General features: G+C 37.8%; 1 pseudogene; it reads right to left on the reverse strand.

Moving 5' to 3' along the window:
• Window positions 1-2438: 2438 nt before the first annotated feature.
• On the reverse strand, window positions 2439-4494 carry LOC113326490 (annotated as a pseudogene).
• Between the last annotated feature and the right edge of the window lie 3133 nt (window positions 4495-7627).

Here is a 7627-nt window from a genome sequence, read left to right on the forward strand (position 1 = left end):
ACTTGGGCCCTTTTGATGTAATCTTAGGGATGAGGATTAGAAGATAATCAAACATTTATAAGTCTTAGTCGTTCTCATTATGTTGAGTTGTGCTTAAGAGATACAATCAGTCTGATTGTAAACCTGCTTGTACTTCGTACGATTATTCTTGTAGTCTCAAGAAAAATAAGGGTAGTGGAGTATCTTAACTTGAATACTCAAAAGTTATAGGATGTCTGATGAATTTAATGAACTGTAAGAGTCCAGACATTGCCTATATTATGAGTAAGTTAAGTGGATATAATTGTAGTCCAGAGCAAGAGAATTCAGATGCACTGAGTAGATTATTATGGTACCTAAAATACTCTTTTGATTTATGAAAGGTATCTTGTTGTCCTTGGGACTTTATGATGCAAACTGGATAGTTGACTCAGAGGAGTCTAAGTCTACGAGTGGATATGGTTTCACTCTAACATGTGGGTTTGTTGTTGGAAGATTTCCAAACAAACATATCGCTCAATTCATTATGGAATCTGAAAGTATTGCGTTAGATAAAGCATGAGAGGGGGCCGAGTGCCTAAGATGATTTTTAGAAGACATTCCTCTTTGGCATAGGCCTGTGCCAGCTATATCTATACATTGTATTAGCCAAGCTATAATAGTTAAAGCTAAGAAATAACTAATCTCAATCGGCGTTATTTCCATTGATTGGATAAAGTCCAAGGAGAATATCGCGCAATCTTTGACGAAAGGTTTGTACAAAGAGATAGTTAAAAATGCATCGAGGGGGTTGGGGCTTAAGCTCATATATTAAACTTGCCATGAAGGATACTCAACCTTGCTGACTGGAGATCCCATGATCAAGGTTTCGAATGAGACAACTAATTGTGGTGGGTAAAGGTAAACACTATCAGAGATTTTCATTCTCTGTCCCTTCCCTATGGTGTAGACGTGATAGTGTGACTGCATGTGGAGGATGACTTTTTAATAAGTCTTCATGAGTTCTATAGTTTCAATTTAAGATTGAAGTGGGGTGTAGCAGTAACACTCTTTATGGAAACTCACCTATCTGAATGAGGAAGTGGGTCGCTTCCTGTGAGAATATGAGTTGATTCTCTAGAGCATTCTGAGAAACAGGATACGTCCAGGGCCAAAACGGACAAAACGGCACGAGCTTGGCAGCAATCTTGGAGATATCACCCGTGGTTGTTATCACGAATTACATCAAATGCTAGCAGTTCAAGACATAGTTCACTGTCTCTAGCAAGTAATTCTGGTAATATCTCACTAAGCAAAGGTTCAAGACCTCATGGACACCTCTGCCTAAAATGGTATTTCCTGCGTTTTTTATGTGATTTTCATTTTGATGGTTTTGGTATTACTGGAACTTAGGACCTAAAGGTCACTAAGGGTTCACTAGTTCATGCTTTTTCACTTTGGTGAAAGATACCTATAGTCTCACCATGTGAGAATTAAAGATGAAAGCTCTCAATACTATTATGATTTATGCAATCCATAGTATGACCCTGGGGCAACACACTTTTGTGTGTGGGAGAGGACGTAGAAATGACTAGTATGATTTCAACACTTGCACGATCAGTCTGTTTGGATCGTGAGGTTGGGATGTTTATTTACCAAGATCTATCTGTGTTTTCATGTTTTATTGAGTTTTCATTCATGTGGGGGATTGTTGGAAAACGATTAATAAAAAAGTAATTTTTTAAAGTTTTAATAAAAAATTATAATTTATTGTTTTATTTTGTGAATGAAACTTTTTAGTCCCACATCGTGGAGTTTCCAATTTTTAGTAGTTTTAAGAAACTATATAAAGCTTTTAGTCCCACATCGGGGAGTTTTTCTTCTTAAGTTGTATTTGTCAATTATATGAAGAAATTCACTACTTTTGTAAAATCTATGGGAAAGGGGTTGCTCTATATTTTAGAGGGACCCCTAAGGGAAAATATTTTATAGCGGTTTTTAAGCATTCGCGATTTTCCTTAACGGTTTTTTTTTTCGGAGTTGCCAAGCTCAAGTTGAGCATACTACATATGCTAGTAGTAGGTGTATTAGGGTGTTTTATCCTGGAGATATCCGTCCTGTGAGGGCTATAGCATCACTCTTGAGTGTAGCCGGGCGCTAATGTCTTAAGGACAGCGTGTTGAACACGTGACTCACTCTATTTTTCAAAGTTTTGCCTTGTTGCTGTTGCGGAGATACGGGGAGCTTGTTCGTTTCGTCAAAGCAATCACTTCCATTATAAAGGAGCTAAGTATCAATAACTTTTGCTTATTTGATTTTTTCTTTGTTTTTGATTATTGCACCCAACAACTCCCATCCTCCTAATTGCTATGATTGTCTATGTATGTGGGCCTGTGAAACGAGGTACCGAAATATGGTACATCGTCAGAGCTATAGAAACATATAATTATCTTCTGATGCAATCTATGATTATTCAGCTATTAGTTGTTGGGCTGTTTCCACTTGTTTACAACTTCAAGGAGCGATATGTTAGATGATCCATTTTCACTCAATACTCTATCAGCACCATCCTTAAGTTCTCTAATCTTGTATCTAAGAATCTTTCCTTCTCCTCCTTCCATCATCAGTGCTTTAACAACTCGCGAGATCTCTTCTCGCCCGATCAAACCGTTTCCATCAGGCTTCGGTCGCACAGCAACATCTATATCCTCCACCAACATTACCGCGTTCATTTTTTGTTCCGCGTAAAGAGGCCACGTGATCATTGGTATGCCGCAAACAATGCTCTCAAGCGTCGAATTGTTGGAAACAAAGCACTATAATCAAATCACACAAAGAAACCGCTGAGTCGCGTACTAGGTCGCTATCTTTAAGGTGTTTCGCGACTCTGCCTCTTGATTGTGCTAGCAGTCAGTTTTTTGTCGAAACCCTATGGGATAAAACAGCTTATCTCTTTCGATTTCTCTGCACTGAGAAATCGAATCAATAATAACTCTTTCAACAACACTTGCTCAGAAAACTTGACGAAATAAAAATAACGTTCTATATTTTCTCTTCCAGAAACCAGTTTTTTTTTTATAATCAAAAAGAATCAATGGAAAATTAATTTTCGATTAAATGCCAATTAAATTTCTTTGAAACAGCAAAAAAACGGCCGTATTAAAATTTCAACATTAACTGTAATTAATCATGATATAATTATCTTAATACGTTTTGAAGATTTAAGTTAAAAACAGCAAAAAAAATTGTTTCTGGATCAGCAGACCTCCCAAGGCCCCGCTCCCGGACTAATGTAATATAATATATAGTATAAATAGTATATACCCTACTGAAATTGTGTGGGGTGGGAATTGAACCCATGCCTATAGTGTGGGAGCTCAAAACAATGACACCATACTATCTCTCTAACTTTGGCATATTATTACAAAACTATGTTTTTTAAATATATACCCCAACACGAATTCCATCCACTATGACTTAAGAATCCTCCTGTTGACCCATGGTTAAGTATTTGGATTTGCGGCGCCCATGACGGTACTAAAAATCCCGAGCCAGTTATCCTATCTACGTACCCATCAGGCAGGAAATCGAATGGGTCCGTACTTGTATGCTTGGAGAAAGAAGCATCGACTGTTGCTACTCTCGGGCATTTGATGACCCACAAAAAATTTTGCGCACTCATCTCTAAACCATATGCCAATTCAATCATCTGCTCATAGGAAAGTATCCCACCACTGCCGAAGGACACAAATAAGACGGATTCAGGTGGCCGGTTATCCAACAACTTCAAACACCCTGACGGATCATCAAAACCTTTGTCAATTGAGTTTTTCCTTGTAAGAGGTCCAACCGGGTAAATGGTGGGTATTCCTGGTTGTTTTTCTGCCATCAATACTTTCAAAACACTTGATTCCAGATCAACAAATGTGTTGACTAAAATACCTTCAGCCAAACCATACCGTCTAGCGTGATGCAAAAACCATTTATAAGCATCATTTTTCTTGTCTTGTAGGGGTGCCAAAATTTCAGGTCCAGGAATAGGAACGCAACCCGGAAGACTAAGTGGTTGAGGCAGATCCTTGAACTCACCAGAATAGCTTTCATGAAGACTAGACAAATTCAAGAAAAGTTGCAATACATTAGCATTACAAGGAAAGAAAATATACGGCCGGATCCCAAATTCTTTAGCAACATCGAAAGCATCTGTACCAAAGAGATCAATGACGAAAGCAGCAACATGTTGACTAGACGTTATGCGTATCAATTCTTCACGGAGATACGGAACCGACCGGACCATGGCGATTGAAATTCTTGTCTCACCTTTAGCATCTTTGAGTTGGTCATCTAAGTTGACAGGAGATGACAAAATGTAAGATATGCTTCCGGTAGGCCGTTGAGGACGGATTTCATTGCTGCCGACGGAGTACCGGTAGATGGAATTATGAGGGTAATGGAAAATTTGTGATGGTGAATGAGTTGTTTGGCTAACTCAGTGATGGGGATTAGATGATGTTGGGGTATATATTTAAAAAACATAGTTTTGTAATAATATGCCAAAGTTAGAGAGATAGTATGGTGGCATTGTTTTGAGCTCCCACACTATAGGCATGGGTTCAATTCCCACCCCACACAATTTCACTAGGGTATATACTATTTATACTATATATTATATTACATTAGTCCGGGAGCGGGGCCTTGGGAGGTCTGCTGATCCAGAAACAATTTTTTTTGCTGTTTTTAACTTAAATCTTCAAAACGTATTAAGATAATTATATCATGATTAATTACAGTTAATGTTGAAATTTTAATACGGCCGTTTTTTTGCTGTTTCAAAGAAATTTAATTGGCATTTAATCGAAAATTAATTTTCCATTGATTCTTTTTGATTATAAAAAAAAAACTGGTTTCTGGAAGAGAAAATATAGAACGTTATTTTTATTTCGTCAAGTTTTCTGAGCAAGTGTTGTTGAAAGAGTTATTATTGATTCGATTTCTCAGTGCAGAGAAATCGAAAGAGATAAGCTGTTTTATCCCATAGGGTTTCGACAAAAAACTGACTGCTAGCACAATCAAGAGGCAGAGTCGCGAAACACCTTAAAGATAGCGACCTAGTACGCGACTCAGCGGTTTCTTTGTGTGATTTGATTATAGTGCTTTGTTTCCAACAATTCGACGCTTGAGAGCATTGTTTGCGGCATACCAATGATCACGTGGCCTCTTTACGCGGAACAAAAAATGAACGCGGTAATGTTGGTGGAGGATATAGATGTTGCTGTGCGACCGAAGCCTGATGGAAACGGTTTGATCGGGCGAGAAGAGATCTCGCGAGTTGTTAAAGCACTGATGATGGAAGGAGGAGAAGGAAAGATTCTTAGATACAAGATTAGAGAACTTAAGGATGGTGCTGATAGAGTATTGAGTGAAAATGGATCATCTAACATATCGCTCCTTGAAGTTGTAAACAAGTGGAAACAGCCCAACAACTAATAGCTGAATAATCATAGATTGCATCAGAAGATAATTATATGTTTCTATAGCTCTGACGATGTACCATATTTCGGTACCTCGTTTCACAGGCCCACATACATAGACAATCATAGCAATTAGGAGGATGTGGAGTTGTTGGGTGCAATAATCAAAAACAAAGAAAAATCAAATAAGCAAAAGTTATTGATACTTAGCTCCTTTATAATGGAAGTGATTGCTTTGACGAAACGAACAAGCTCCCCGTATCTCCGCAACAGCAACAAGGCAAAACTTTGGAAAATAGAGTGAGTCACGTGTTCAACACGCTGTCCTTAAGACATTAGCGCCCGGCTACACTCAAGAGTGATGCTATAGCCCTCACAGGACGGATATCTCCAGGATAAAACACCCTAATACACCTACTACTAGCATATGTAGTAGATGCTCAACTTGAGCTTGGCAACTCCGAAAAAAAAAACCGTTAAGGAAAATCGCGAATGCTTAAAAACCGCTATAAAATATTTTCCCTTAGGGGTCCCTCTAAAATATAGAGCAACCCCTTTCCCATAGATTTTACAAAAGTAGTGAATTTCTTCATATAATTGACAAATACAACTTAAGAAGAAAAACTCCCCGATGTGGGACTAAAAGCTTTATATAGTTTCTTAAAACTACTAAAAATTGGAAACTCCACGATGTGGGACTAAAAAGTTTCATTCACAAAATAAAACAATAAATTATAATTTTTTATTAAAACTTTAAAAAATTACTTTTTTATTAATCGTTTTCCAACAATCCCCCACATGAATGAAAACTCAATAAAACATGAAAACACAGATAGATCTTGGTAAATAAACATCCCAACCTCACGATCCAAACAGACTGATCGTGCAAGTGTTGAAATCATACTAGTCCGGGAGCGGGGCCTTGGGAGGTCTGCTGATCCAGAAACAATTTTTTTTGCTGTTTTTAACTTAAATTTTCAAAACGTATTAAGATAATTATATCATGATTAATTACAGTTAATGTTGAAATTTTAATACGGCCGTTTTTTTTGCTGTTACAAAGAAATTTAATTGGCATTTAGTCGAAAATTAATTTTCCATTAATTCCATTGATTCTTTTTGATTATAAAAAAAAACTGGTTTCTGGAAGAGAAAAAACAGAACGTTATTTTTATTTCGTCAAGTTTTCTGAGCAAGTGTTGTTGAAAGAGTTATTATTGATTCGATTTCTCAGTGCAGAGAAATCGAAAGAGATAAGCTGTTTTATCCCATAGGGTTTCGACAAAAAACTGACTGCTAGCACAATCAAGAGGCAGAGTCGCGAAACACCTTAAAGATAGCGACCTAGTACGCGACTCAGCGGTTTCTTTGTGTGATTTGATTATAGTGCTTTGTTTCCAACAATTTTAAGGTGATTCTTTTCTGCTATGGAGAATGAAAAGAAGCGCGTTGATGATACCAACAAGCCTTTCAAATTTGAAGGGTTGCATTTCAGAAGATGGAAGCTGAAGATGTTCTTTTATCTCAAACTGATGAAGCTGCATATGATTGTGTCGAGTGTTCATCCTGGAACCCTGGAACCTGCTGCTGATAAGACTGCTGCTGTTGCTGCTGCTGTTGCTGCTGGCGGTGGTGCTGCTACAGATCCACCTCCTACCGGTGGTGTTGAAGAAGTTGTTTCTCAAACTCCCAGGAAAAACAAAAGGCCATCGACAAATGGATCGATAATGACTTTGATTGCAAAAACTACATTCTTAATGCATTATCTGACGATTTATATGAGTATTATTCAACTTTTGAAACTGCTAAAGATGTATGGGATGCATTACAGAAAAAATATGACACCGAGGAAGCGGGTTCAAAGAAATATGCTGTGAGCCGGTATGTGAGATACCAAATGGTGGATGATAGATCAGTTGTTGCACAGGCTCATGAACTTCAAAAAATTTACCACGAAATTGTGGCCGAAGGTATGAAAACTGATGAACAATTTCAAGTTTCTGTAATGATTGACAAGTTACCACCTAGCTGGAAAGATTTTCGTAATACTTTGCGTCACAAGACTTATGCTGAAACCAAGGACAAGAAAGTGTTATTGGGAGACTCCCACAGCACTATGGTGAAAGGTTCTGGTACGGTAGAGTTGAAGTTTACTTCTGGGAAGACACTCATGCTGAAAGATGTCCTTCACACTCCAG

The sequence above is a fragment of the Papaver somniferum genome, unplaced genomic scaffold (genome assembly GCF_003573695.1).
Source record: "Papaver somniferum cultivar HN1 unplaced genomic scaffold, ASM357369v1 unplaced-scaffold_10, whole genome shotgun sequence".
NCBI classification, from domain to species: domain Eukaryota; kingdom Viridiplantae; phylum Streptophyta; class Magnoliopsida; order Ranunculales; family Papaveraceae; genus Papaver; species Papaver somniferum.